This window comes from Cyanistes caeruleus, chromosome 8 (genome assembly GCF_971803275.1).
Source record: "Cyanistes caeruleus chromosome 8, bCyaCae1.hap1.1, whole genome shotgun sequence".
NCBI classification, from domain to species: domain Eukaryota; kingdom Metazoa; phylum Chordata; class Aves; order Passeriformes; family Paridae; genus Cyanistes; species Cyanistes caeruleus.
The window spans coordinates 17,444,812-17,459,141 of NC_141708.1; the positions used below are offsets into that span (position 1 = coordinate 17,444,812).

Sequence of the window (14,330 nt, forward strand, 5' to 3'; positions counted from 1 at the left end):
ATCTTTTTGGCTGCATGTTCTTGGATTCATCCACTAATCTCATTGGAAGCCATTTGTTCAGCCCCTTTGCACTGCGAGAGAATAAAGGACTGCTGGTGCATTTGGTTCCTTCCTGCTGCCACCTCACGCTGTGGCACTAAAAAAACCAAACAACAGGACCTCTATAACTGTGCTGTTTTTTGAACTTAATGGTTTGGTGAGTGTAAGCACCCTACAGGAGATGCCCTGAGCAAGGGCAGAAGTGTCAGGCTGCCATGAGAGGGCATGTGCATCCCCGAGCAGCTCAGTCACACCAGGGCTGTCTCTGCTCCCCATCAAGCTCCAAAACCTGTTCCCATTGCTCTGGCCTACTCACACAGTGTCCTTCCCCTCTGTGGGGTCACTGTCTGCACCAAGGGACAGGTCCTCAGCAGGACTGAGCACATGCAGCAGCTCTGGAGAGGCTCAGGTCACTTCACACGGGGTTCCTCACACACTGCTGGGCTGAGGCTTCTCTCTATCAGCCAGGAACCTGCCCCCATCCTCTGAAGCCTGCAGTGGGGTTAGGGCCTTCAAAAAGGAGTCCCAGTTTCCACTCACCCACTGCAGAGAAAAAAATCTGGAGCATTAAGTCTACCTTTCAGTGTGAAAATCCCAAATAATCCACTTCTGTGCTGGAGCAGAAAGGTCAGGTATATACAGAAAACCCCACGAGCCTTTCACAGGTGGGTCAGTTATGGCTTGTCCTTGCACTGTTCATAGGAGTCAGGCAGATGGAAAAAAAGGTCTCATCTCTGCAGGGGTCCCTGTGTACTGAATTTGTTGCTGATTCACACCATCCTGAGTGTTGAGGATGCTCTGCAGAGCGAGATAGAGTGAGGCCATCCAGCTCCTGGATTTAAAACTCACTTCAGACCTCCTTAATAAGTTCAGGTGCATTTAATACAAGCAGCCGGGAGAATCTAAGCATCATGTTTGTGTGCTTGAGGCACCAAACAGAAAAAGTAACATGTTTTTCATCAGGTGCCTCTAATTTGTCCATTTTTAATGTTACAGTATCTGTAACACTACTTGAATTACAGCCCAGAACACATTCTCCTCTAAAACTACTTTAGAGGTAGTAGAAACCACACAAAGCAGAACTGCTAACCCTCTTTCCTTCTTAAATCATTTCATTTTTCCCAGGTCCCACAAAATGCTTTGCAGTTCAGGAGAACAGTCTCTCTGGGACGCCACACATCCCATTTTAAATAATAGCCCAAGTGTTGCCTGGAGGAATATTAGTAACATTTGCCAATTTTAAAAGGTTTGTAAAATAATTTCCATTACAGGATTTTGCAAAGCAGCCATTTCAGTATCATTTATGCCTTGTTATGTTTCAATGTCTTTCTAAGTTTATTTTTAATTTCTGAAAAAAAAAAAAAAGAAAAAAAGGAAAAAAAAAAGAAAACACTTGCTCCAGTAGAGAACTTCCAATTGTCTTTCAAGGAAAGGTTTTCCCGCAAGTGGGAATACTGTAGGGTTTCTGGTGCCTTTGTTGGCATTGAGCTCTTTGGTCCTACAGAATCATCAGGAGGCTCCAAAGAGCAGCAGGGCAGCTGCAGGGTGAGCAGTGGGGCACGCTTTGTCAGCTGCTGTGTGAGGTGCTCCAGCCTCCTGGCATTTCTCATGGCTGTGAGGCAGACTGTCTGCAGTGAACTGGTTGGGAGCCCAGCCAAGATGAGACTGGTGCCAGTTTTGGTGACTGGGACCCTTGGCTGAAGGACATTTTCTCTGCACAGTCACTCCAGCTGTGTGATGCTGGCTCTGGTCACTGCAGCGCAGCCCTGGCGTGAAGGAGGAGCCCATGGACACTGAACTGCTCCAGTGCAATCCAGATGGAGACAGTGGTGCAGTCAGAGCCAGGCCAGCCCTACCTTGGTCCTTGCCCTCGCTTAAGCTGCTGGCTCTGCCTTTCCTCCTGTCCCCCTGCTCTGCTGCTCCCCTGAGTGGGCAGCAGTGAGGCTGCAGCCCTGCCCCTGCTCCTGCTCCTGCTCCTGCTCCTGCCCCTGCCCCTGCCCCTGCTCCTGCTCCTGCCCCTGCCCCTGCCCCTGCGCCTGCCCCTGCCCCTGCCCCTGCCCCTGCTCCTGCCCCTGCCCCTGCCCCTGCTCCTGCTCCTGCCCCTGCCCCTGCCCCTGCCCCTGCCCCTGCTCCTGCCCCTGCCCCTGCCCCTGCCCCTGCCCCTGCCCCTGCCCCTGCCGTGCCCAGCCGCTGCCCCTGCCCCTGCCCCTGCCCCTGCCCCTGCCCCTGCCGTGCCCAGCCGCTGCCCCTGCCCCTGCCCCTGCTCCTGCCCCTGCCCCTGCCCCTGCTCCTGCCCCTGCCGTGCCCAGCCGCTGCCCCTGCCCCTGCTCCTGCCCCTGCCCCTGCCCCTGCCCCTGCCCCTGCCCCTGCCCCTGCCCCTGCCGTGCCCAGCCGCTGCCCCTGCCCCTGCCCCTGCTCCTGCCCCTGCCCCTGCCCCTGCCACTGCCACTGCTCCTGCTCCTGCCCCTGCCCCTGCCCCTGCCCCTGCCCCTGCCCCTGCCCCTGCCCCTGCCCCTGCCCCTGCCACTGCCCCTGCTCTCATCCCAGGGGCAATGATGGGCAGGGCAGCATCAGAGCAAAGCAGAGGGGCTCCTGCTGGTTTTGTTAATGCACAGCTGCATCTGCAGCTTGGGCAGGTGTGAACATCAGGGCTCAACAGATAATAGGAGTGGATGTAAAGCAGCAGGAGGAGTTCAGATGCCAGCACTGATCTCCTGTGTGCTTCACTGCAAAGGCTGGCAAAATGTTTCTGATTAGAGACACTAACCCTTATCATCTGCACAAAACAGGCCTCTAAACTGCTCCTGGATCAGGGTTCAGCTTCTGCCTCTCCCTGACTGCTCCTATGATTGCTCCATCCCTGGCCTGGTGCACCAAGCGTGCCCCAGGCTAGAGGATGCTACAAGCTCGAGGCTTCCCAGGCTGGAGAGGAGCTCAAATCCAGAGGTCTCAGCTCTTGCTCAGTTCCCTTCCAAGTACATAAGTGGAAGGGAGGAGGAGACCTCTTCTCTAAAAGAAGAGTAAATATAACTTGATATTTGGAATGTGAACTTCTTGGTGTGAAATGTTCTCCAAGCATGTCTTGCCTCTTCTGGGATTCAAGAGACCAGCCTCTAATTTTAGGATCCACCTCTGTGAGAAACTGCTGCCAGTGGACTAGGTTTTGGGAATTTGGGCTTTATTGAGAAGGGGAAATCTTGGCACTGAGGGTCTATAAAGCCAAAGAGCAGAAGAGGTCTAACGCATTGGTTTTTGGAGAGTCAGCCAAAGGCAGTGTGCCCACGCTTCTGATTCTCAGCTGTAGCATAAATCCACTTCCTCTGGGACTTAAAGGAGGCACCAGCCCAGCCACTGGAGCAGCTGTGGCACAGGCACACTCTTGTGCTGCTCTCTAGGGTCCATAAACCCCTGTGCAGAGGCAGTGCAGAAAGCCACGGGCAGCATCTTAAACCACTTCACTGGGAATTTCCAGAGCTCATTTGTCAGAGCCTGAGGTCTTTAACTGAACATAATCTTCCCTGAGCAGAAGGGCATCAGTGGTGTATGAAAACACTGGAGATACGTAGAAGAGTGTAACCACAATGTGCAATACAGAGACCACAGCTGTTTTTCTGTAGAGAAAACTCAGTTGGATCTTCCACATTTCCCCAAAACCCCAGATGTCTGAACTCTGCAAGGAAACTGACAACTTGGGGTGACATTTCCTGCATGCTTTCACCCTAGACAGGCATCAGCTACTGTGGCTGTGTGACACTGCTACACCCAGCAACCCCCAGAAACCTGGGGGAAAGAATGGAGATGAGCATAACAGTGGAGGGGAGGAATTGCAATTGCAATGGAAACATCACTTTTTGATAAACAAGCAGCTAACTTAAAAGCAATTTGATGGCACAAACACAATAGTCAACGCTGGAATGAACTGAAAGGCAAACAGGATAGGTGACAGCAGTCAAGGAATGTGTGTGATCTTGGCAGAAGCTTGGTTTCCTACACCATGAGATGGAGAATAGTATTTCCTTATCTCACAGAACTCTTGTAAGTCTTAATTAATTTATGTTCATAAATCACTGTGAGAGTTCAAGTAGGAGTATCCATTTACTCTGGAGCTGAAAATTATATAACCATTATATAATCTTTTTTTTCCTCTTTGATAAATCACAGCACAAGATAAATATTTTGCCAAGTGAGAACCTTCATCTTAATTTTGAACAGAAAATACCCTAATATTGAAACAAAATATTAGTTAACCACAGAAGGGCTTTCCATGTCCAGACTTGTGAACTTATAGCCTGGAGTCATGATGACTTTCTATCAAACCTATGTGTTGGAGTAAAATACCAATGACTGTAATCCTAGAGTAGAATCCCAAGACTGCAATATAGCTAAAGGAGAAGGAAGTGAGGAGCAGCGCTCTCTGTGTCTAGGAAATGTTTACTTGACAAATATTTAGCGAGCTTGGAGGTATTTTTAAGAACAAAAAATGGCATGGATTCATGTTGATGAATGTTTTGCTACTGATTAAATCTGAGCCTGTATAAACTGTGTGGTGACAAAGAAACCTGAGACTGTAATGAGGAAACAGTTGGGTAGGATGTGAGAGATTGAAACCACAGATATTGCCATCCCCAGGAGAAATACCTCATTCTAAGGACTGGAAATTAGTTTGGGACTATTGGATTCCATTCAAGGAATAAGTCCTATCATGCACAATATCTCCTAATCTTTACTCTAGAAATTGCCTTGAAAAGCCAAATCTTGCATTGCAATAATTAAAGGAAAACATATGTGAAACAAGATGCTTATTTCTTGTCTGGGCTTTCATCAGCCTGTCCGGTAAAAACATCCCTGTGTCTCCAGTCAGTACAGATCAACTTCCCCCTGCTCACCCCCAGGTGGAAAATGGCTTTGAGCATTTTATAGACACAGGATTTCTAAGGCACTTCATTTTTCTTGTGCAACCTGGTCTCACCCTTCAATATTCATTCATTTATGCATTTAACCTACTTGGTGTGGAGTCCCACCAGCTTCTCTGAGGGACTGTGTTCAAGCTGCTCCCAAAGTTCTTGTTGAACCATATTGCTTGGCATGTTATTTTTTTAACAGAGGCCAAAAGTTTTGAAAAGCGGCAACCTAAAAATGAGTTCCCTATTTCCCAACTTGGACCTTTATTAAAGCAACACTGGGTGCATAATACATTTGGACATTATGCTGCTAAAATAATACGTCCACCTAGTCATCAAAGCTAACTGAGCTTTGAAAAATTATGAATAAGTGTAATGGTTAAAAAAAACTCCAAACAGCTTGTTGCACTACATTTATATCTTTCCAGGGTAAAAGTTTGCCATACCCATGGTAATTTCTGCTTGACATTAATAAACATTTTATTGCAACACACTTAAGTCATGTTGTATGTCCCTGCTCAGCAATATTGACACCCAGAGGTCAGGACTGTGTGAAATGGCCCAGATCCTGTGAAAATACAAATCGGATTTGTGGTCAACCAAGGCTGCAGTTTCATACTCACACAGACCTAATTGGCCATGGGAGTTTTTCAAGCATTTCCTTTCTGAAGCGCTCTCTGCTGCTCTGCTGCTGTTGCAGAACTTTGTTCTCCACAAGGTGGAAATTGGTTATACTGAGGTCACAAATGCCCTGTGTGTGACAGGTGAGGCTATGCTGGCCACAGCCCAGCAGGACAGGCTCTGCCTGCACAGGGTCACCCACATCACCACCCAGAGCACGGAGTCAGCTGTCCAGAAAACTCACCCCGCTCCTTTTGCCCGAGCTGAAAACCCCATCAAAAGAAACTGAAGGTCAGAGCCATTTCCAGTGGCATCCCAACATCTTCCTGATGGGCTCTCAAGCCACGGGAAAGGGCTGAGTGATCCAGGTTAAAACAGAGGCAGAGCTGGGAAAGTTCTGAGTTCAGCTGGCAGCTTTTTGGACAGAGGTGTTTCCTTTTCATGCTCAGGTATCTCCTCATCACCTCTGACATTTTGATCTGCAAATGCAGATTACACTAAAGGGTGGGAACTATGATGAAATTAACATTCAGACATGCTCACTTTTTTAATAATTATTTTTTTCCAGAATGCTGCAAATCACCAAGTTTGTATGGATAGTCTGGGTAATTGTTATATCTTACAGAGAGAAGAATTTGATTCCAAAAATGGAACTATATTGGAAAACATCAGTGAGATATACACCTAACTGCTTCAGACTATGATGTGATATTGAAATGTTTTGAATCATATTCTTTTTAGTTCACCTCAGTTCCTCAAAGGGCAAGGCTGTATTTCCAAAATTACTAAGGGTGAAGGTTGAAATTTAAAAATAGATCAGTCCCCAAAAGGGAATGGGAAGTGTTCAGCAGAGCCACACTTGCTCTCTAAGGCAGGCAATCTGTGTTAAGAGGAAAGGGTTGGATCCAGATGCTGTGCCATCACTTGTGACCCTGAATATTCTCCCAGTCCCTTGCTAAAAATGTGTGCTGTGTGTATTTATTGCTCTCCAATTGCTTTCCTTTGAGTGTCCTTGGAGCAGTCTGGCCCTGGAGCAAAGCTTTAATTGCTTGTGTTTTTCAGTGCTCTAAATCCACCTGTGTATTTTAGAAATACTTTCAGAGGAAAACCAAAAGTAGTTAAATGATTTTAACATATTTAAAACCACAGTAGAAATAAAGGTTAGACAGAAAGACTGATAAATGTAGCTATGGGTTAATATACTCAGGGCCAGAACTGTAACAACCACTTTTTTTTTCTTTTTACTTCACAAGTGAAAATTTTAAATATAGTATAAAAGTAATTTTAAAAATTCTTTACTCTGTTGATTTCATTGTGTGTCATCTAAAATGCTCCCTGAAATCAAGTTCAAATTCAAGGCTCTGTTTCCCTCATTTTCAATGGAAACAAATTATAGTGATCTTGAAAATATTGTAGTTTTTTCTGGAAAATTATAAAATTAAGCCACTGGATTTTATCAATTTTTTCTCTATTTTTATTTTTTGTTCAAATTTGGCAGATATTTTTGATTTGTGAAAACTACAGGACTGGTGGAGATTTAACCAGAGAGGCACTAACTTTCCTCATAACACAGTTGCTCCACCTTAGCCCCAATGACATCCTTAGTCTCACTTCCTGGGGTTGTTTGCTCAGGAGGTTCCTCAGGCCTCTCTTGTAGCAAGAAGCTGATTTTAATAATCAGACTTTTCTCTAGGCATGTGGCTGGGGAAATTGTCTTCAAAGCTGGTAGGGCCTGGGGCAGACCTGGGAATGGAAACTGAGGATAATGTGATTAAGGGTTTGCAGGGATAGAACAATCCCTCAAACAAACTGGGGTTTCATGTTTAAAAAAAGAGCTAAAATTCTTTGGTCTAAGTAGGCTGCTTCAAAAGCAATTATGCTGGGAAATGAACTAGAATAAATCTTGCAGAAGGACAGGGCCACAGCCGCTGTGTGAACAGTATTTCAAGGCAGAGCCTCTCTTTCTTGCTCAGCACAAAGATGGCTTGTATGATCACTTACCTCCACTGAACATCCTGACAGGGCTGAGCATCTTTTCCCTTTTCCTGCTCTGTACATTATCAGGGACTACAATCAGAGAAAATCTTCAAAAGTCACTGCTCACACAGCTGGAGTCCAGCAGAGATGGAAAGTGCCCAGCAAAGTGGCTGTGTCACCATCTCTGGAGGTGTTGGAGAGATGTGCAGATGTGGCACTTAAGGACATGGTTTGGTGGTGAACTTAGCAGTGTTAGGGTACTGGACTGAGTGATCTTGGAAGTCTTTTCCAACCTAAACAATTTTATGATGCTATGACGGTAACAGAGCTACACTTCACTCAATTTATATCTGACTTATATCCGGCCAACTTCTCTATCCTCCCAAAACATTCCTCAACCCTGTTGGTCAAAAATAGAAACCTGGAAAAGTTTAATCTGTGCTAAAATTTTCAGGAAAGATGCTGACCACAATGTTCTTTATCTGTAGCAGGTGCTAGAGTTTCAATTGACAGGAGCAGCAGAAAATTTATCTGCTCAACTATCTGTGTTGGTGTAAGAAAAACATCCAAGCCTTGGGCAGCCAAAATCTCCTAGGAGCAATCCTCTCTGTACTGTGGAGGGTGCTGAGCTCCTTGCACTCCCATAGGATATTTTGAACCTCCAGTACCTCCCAAGAAGAGGCAAGGAAATGGTGCTGCAGCCCTGAAACCCAATGCATTCTGCTTGTGTTCCCCTCTGTTTAGTTAGAAAAGTGGTAAACATTGCAGAGCTTAACCTTGTAACCTCAGCCAATTCACATTAAGTTAGTAAAATGGAGCAGAATCTAGAAACAATCAGCATTTGTGGCTTTCTAGGCCTTTTAAGCTCATTTCTCTGCGATGCAAACCTCCCTCTCCAATGATTTGTTCGGCTTTAAGTCCTCTGAATTCCAAGCTTTTATGTTATTACAAGCTTCCTTTTACTGGCTGTGTCTGTGCCAGCAGGTGCATGAACTGGGAGGCCCATGGCAATGTGCATTTGATTACTTCCAAACAGACCATATTTTCTGATTCTTACAAGTTCTGCAGCTATTACTCGATATTTGGCTATTAAGGTTACAAGAGCAGAGGCACCTCACTTCTGAGCCTGTAGCTACAACTATCAAAAATGCTACTGTGTAATAGCTGTTTGAAATGTGTGTGCCAGCTGGGAAACCTGCACATGTGGAAAAATACCAGAATAAGGAATAAAGAGACATCATAAATTCTGCTAAGAACCAGCAAGATGCTTCAGCCAGGATTTCTGATTGTGAAACCATTCTACTGTAATAAAGTAGCAGGGCTTTGCTCCTACCAGACCCTGCCTGGGAGGGCTCCTGGGCAGCTCTAGCTGGGTGAGGAAGCTCGAGACAGCATCCTGGGGCTGTCACTCAGGAAGGAGCACTTTTCTCTCATCATTCCAAATGAGCATCCCGAATTTCTTGCAGCTTGTTTGCTGCCTGTGATGCTGCCCGCTGTTTCTGCCTGGTCCTGGTTACATGCTCTGATTTTTCTCTGGTGCGAAATGTAAAAGAGGGGCTGCCTGTAACAAGTCAGCAAAGGTCTCTGAGAGAAAAAATCAACTCTGGTAACTTCATGAGAAAAAAGAAGATTTTTTTGGGTTGCCATTAAACTGTGTGTATGCAGCTCTGCTCAGAGCTATTTCTGGTTTCTATTTAAACGTTCCAAGAGCAGTGGAAGTCCATTTACAGGAAATCAAATAACAGACAATAGGGAAATACCTCAGCAGGAAAAAGCATAGGCTTTTATTTACAAGGAACTAATTCTTCCAAGCACGGGAGAGCAGCAGACGCGGTGTCACAGTGTCAGACTCCCTTTCCCTTCCTAAATGACTAAATGTCAAAAGGGACAGACACTGCTCTTTGACAAAGTGTTTACACATGGCCTCCCCAACAGCCAAGCTGAATGCTGCTGAGAGCCAGCAGTGAGAAATAAATAATGCCACTGACTTTCACCTTGCTTCAAAAACTTTCATCTTGGAAGACAGAAAACCCTTTTGGACACTTCACACCTTGAAAAAAAAAGCCTTTGCATTAGAACAGGGGAATTGGAATGACCTTTAAGAGAGGTGTGATGCACAATGGAACTTAGGCCACCAATCATTTATTGGCACCCTTGCTCGGTCAAAGGATGGGATTTGAGGAATGTTTTCCTTTATTACAGTGCTCAGCCAGCTTTTGCTTTTGCCTTTTGGAAGAGGAGACTCTCAGAAAGAGGGTTGTGATTCATTTTGTGCCTGCTTTGAAGAGACTGGGGGAAAAATACATTTCTATTTTCCTGCAAGTTGTTAAAATTGGGCAATTTTAAGTGATGGTCTTGCTTACACTCCTGCAGATTTTGTAGCCTGTCAGTGCTCTTAGCAGGCTGAGAGACTACTGGTTATTTTCTGCAGGCACTTGTCCTCAACCAAACCTTTAAATAAAAGCATTCCTACACCCACTTGTTCTTCTGAGTTCCTTTTCAACTTCACTCTTGCCTGCAGGCTTTTATAGCCTGTGGTCTGTTTATGGGTTTAACTTTATAGCCAGTCTAATTAGTTGCTGTGATAAGGATAATTAGGTAATTAGGATAATTTGGATAGCACAGTGTGAGGCTTTTCAAACCTCTTTTCTGGAGAGCTTTGTCTGCCACGGTGTAGTTAGTGACACTTGTCTGATCTAATGGAAAACAAAAAGCCCAAATATCTCTGAGCATGATTGATGGCAGAGAGTTAACATCCTAGCCAGAGGACTCAGGATAAGTCACTTGGAGCCATGCTCTGAGGGCTGAACTCAGTCACAGCTGAAAGACACACAACATGACAGCTCATGATATCTTGTGGGTTCCAAAATGAGCACTCAGATCCCTCTGTTCCTCACCTGCTGAGTTTTGATAGACAATGGTAAAGCACTATTAAAAAATGATAAAGAAAGCAGGCAATTCTGTCTCCTTTAATATCCTCAAACCCAAATAGAATGATTCCCTGAATGATATGCTCCTGCCAAATACAAGGTACAAGCCCCAGAGTAGGAATGACTAGAAACTTCCTTGTTTCTCAGACAGTGAGGCTGCAAGTGCCTGAGCCTCTCTGGATGCCTGTGACCTGATGGAATTTCTCTTGTAACCTCTTTTTCTCATTCCCTTTTCTCCTTGGTTCCTGATTTATCTGTTGTGAGCATGGAAGTAGGAATGTCAGTGGTCTTGGGCAGAAAAGTTTGGAAGCATTTCCCTGATCCTAACTGCAATTGGTGACCAGTTTGCAATATCCCAGATTGTTTCAAGAGGTGAAGTGTTGTCCAAAGATCACGGAGGATTGAAAAGCAAGAGACAAACTAGGAATAGACAGGAAATTTACAGTGAAAAAAGTGAGGGAGAATGGACATTAAACAGTTGAATTTCCAGCATTCATTGGAAGGAAACAACTAATCAAGCACAGCAATCTAGGCTGAGGAGGAAGAAGATACAGTATCTATTAGAACATGCTGCAAGCTCATGGAGAAAGAAATGTGAAGGCTGGTAACTTAAGAAATTCCTAGTTCATGTCAAGAAATTATTCAGAAATTCTCTGATCTGCTCCCAGAAACTTCCCCCTCTGTGTCCATGCTGGAAACAAGAAAAAGCTGACCAAGGGGAGCTGAAGGGAAGCAATTTTTCACAGCCAGAGCACCACATGGACACTCCCAGGGACAGGTACAGATGCAGGACACGCCCTTTCTCTACCCTGTGATGTGCAGGCCACATCTGGAGCCAGAGCAGTGTTGAAGGGATCACAGCTGGCAGCTAAGACTGTGCAGACCCTCGAGCAGTTGGCCAGAGATCAGTCCCAGAGCTGAGCTACAGAAAAGATCTGAGGTGAAGCTGAAACACCAGGAAGTGTCATGAGAGCCTGCTATTTGTGTAATCCCAGGGCACAGAGAGAAATAGATTTCCTGAGAAATTGGTTTACCAAGGTTTTAAACTGGAGACGGGCAAGGATCCAATCTATATATGGAAAACATGCAAGATTCCTGCCAAATACAAGCTGAATTACAAGAAACGATGGGCTGGAGCTCCTCTAACCTGCAATACATTAGACTGGAGTGGTTCAGGCAATACTGGGGGGGTAGAAGTCTCCTCCTTGTGCATGAGTATCATTCCTGATGGAGAAAAACCAGCATTCCCTCTCATGTCTGCAAAGCAGATGAATCAGGGATTTCCTGGTTAGGGAAGACCAGGCGCTCTTCAACACGAACAGAAATCTTAGAGCAAGGCTAAAAGCCAAATTGGTTCTTAACTTCACCCAGAAGTCTCCTGGGTTCTTCAGAGTTATTAATCTTTGTAAATATATGCTACAATTAGCTGGATTGATTGCCCAAACCTAGTGACTAGAGGTGCTCAGGACATTTTTGCTGAAGTGATTGAGTAAATATATTTTCCACAATAATCTGTAGTGACCATGACTGTTCTCATTGATATTTATAACTTTTTTTAATATTAAAAAAATATGTTTATTTATTTTTCTCTGGTTTTAGTTATTTAGTCATTCTATATATCTATATATCTATATATAGTCTATCTATATATCATAACTATTTTATTTTAGTTATTTAGTCATTCAGTCTTCCAACTAGCATGCCATAACCTGTTGTAGAGGAGTTGTGGCAGTTATATTTTGGGATAAAAAGAAGGATGTGTGTAGGGAGATGAAGCAAAGGGGAAAGTGGCCACAGGCACACAGTGTGTTCATCAACTGAGATGATCTATGACATAAGAGACAGCACAGGATGCGATAGTTATGTTACAATACCTGCTGTAATAGCTATTATTTAATTTTCTTTTTTTTTTTTTTTTTTAATAAATAGGGGCAGCTGCTACTTCACAATGACTGAAACATCCTGTCTTTTCTGGATTATGTCTCCTACTGGTGTTAGTGTATCCTAGCATTCAGGACAAAGAACTCATAAATTGGATGAGCAGCTATTGTTTAAAATATTTTAACATGATTCCCAGTGAAGACTGGAATGGCTATGTCTCAAGAAATGATGTAAAACTAATAAAAGTAACAGAAGAATAAATACATATCAGATTTTTTTTCCCCAAAAAGGACATTTTTTTCTGAGTGTTTAGAATAAAATATCCAGTGGGTTTTTTTTTTTTTGTTCTGGCTCAGAATGAAAGGAGATTTTCAAATTTTGCAGTAATAGGAGTACCCATACATAGAAATGCCATGTTCATATGGAAGTGCAATGTTTTGTTGCTGCTTTATGACTGTTGTCCTCTTTATGCATCCAAGGGCATTGCAGCTCCCTGACCAAAGTAGACCTGCTGTACCCAAGGTCTGTGTCCCCAGCAAGAGCCAGGACCTACTTCTCTTTTAGCTCTTAGGGTTCCTTAACCTTCTTTTTTCCAGGCTGGATGTTCCTTTCAAAATATGTGTTATCAATACTCATGATGGATTTAAGTATTACTGTTATCTCTATAAATGTCCATTCTGTTTCTGAGTTCTCTCCCTCAGTGACATTGTCTGGCAGCAAATTACACTATGAAAAATGCAATTAAAATGAGTAATATTTCCTTTTGCTGGCTTTGAATTTGTTTGGTTGAGGATTTTTATATTATAAACCAAGGAGAGCCATATTTCCCTGTCTCTATTCCCTGACACTTTTATTGTTCATACAGTTTATCATGTATACTCTGCTTCTCTCCTGCTTGAAAAAAATGACATTTATTTTAAATTTGTAACACCTGAAAAAAATCAATAGAGCAACATTTTATCACTCGAAAAAAAGTTGAAAAATACTTTTATTTTGTGTAGTAAATACATTATATCCATGTTTGCAAACAAAATTAAACATTCTGGGATGTCCAAAAATGGGTTTTGGGCATTTATGTGAAGATATTTTCGGACACTACTTTTAGGACAAAGGTTATACACAAAAATTTCTTGTCCATATCACGTTCATCTTGGCAAGTCCAGCAAACACCATGGTATTGAGATAGTTTACCTTGCAGCAACTAAATGCTTTAAACTTATTAGGAAAAAAATGAGAGATCTTGGTCTGTCAGACATTTCAGGCAATGCAAATGATGTGTGAATAAATGTATCAGGGAATACATCAAGAAATCAAGGCCCTAAAGCTGTGAAGCATCTTGTGTTCAAAGCTTCTATGGCTTTTGGAAGGAGGAAATTTTGCCTGGGGCACAACAATATTTGACCCGAATGGGCTATTTTAGGAGGTCAGACAGCCTTTGCCAAGCTGTTCCCCTTGAGCTATCAGACCAGTGGGGTTCTCCAGGTGTTATTAATGCTGAAAGCTTTTTGCTTGGACTAGCATGGAGAGATAGGGATGTCTCCTGGGAAGTTAAAAGGCTGCTTTGCACATAATAAAAGATGCTTTAATACCATCCCATGGAGATTCATCTTGTTTCTAATCTATCAAAACTAACTTGTGCCTCAGGGGCCTTTGGACCATTGCCCAATGTGCCTTGCCCATTTCTCATAAAAAAACCCAGGAAAGTTTGGCAGCATCATCATTTCATGAATGAAGCAGATTGATGTAAACAACGTTGTAATTTTAATGGGGTCTACACTTACAAGCATTAGTCCCATTCTGACCCCATCCTCTAGACTCCTGCTGACCTGGGGGTTAGGCTCATCTGAAGATAACATGAGTTTCTACACCAGTCCCCAGATTTATTCAAGCTTGTGTTGACTTTCAGCATGTCTGCCTAAAATATACATGGGGAAGGACAGATTGCTTTCTGCATCAAGTGCTGTCTAAGGGAAGTGTCTGC

At 43.9% G+C, this 14,330-nt stretch overlaps 1 long non-coding RNA gene across 1 annotated transcript; it reads left to right on the forward strand.

The window, feature by feature from the left end:
- The first annotated feature begins 5,743 nt into the window (after positions 1 to 5,743).
- On the forward strand, positions 5,744 to 12,610 carry LOC147651899 (uncharacterized). The gene is made up of 2 exons (XR_015290074.1): positions 5,744 to 5,852; positions 12,398 to 12,610. It is a non-coding gene; the product is annotated as an uncharacterized LOC147651899 (long non-coding RNA).
- Positions 12,611 to 14,330: the final 1,720 nt, after the last annotated feature.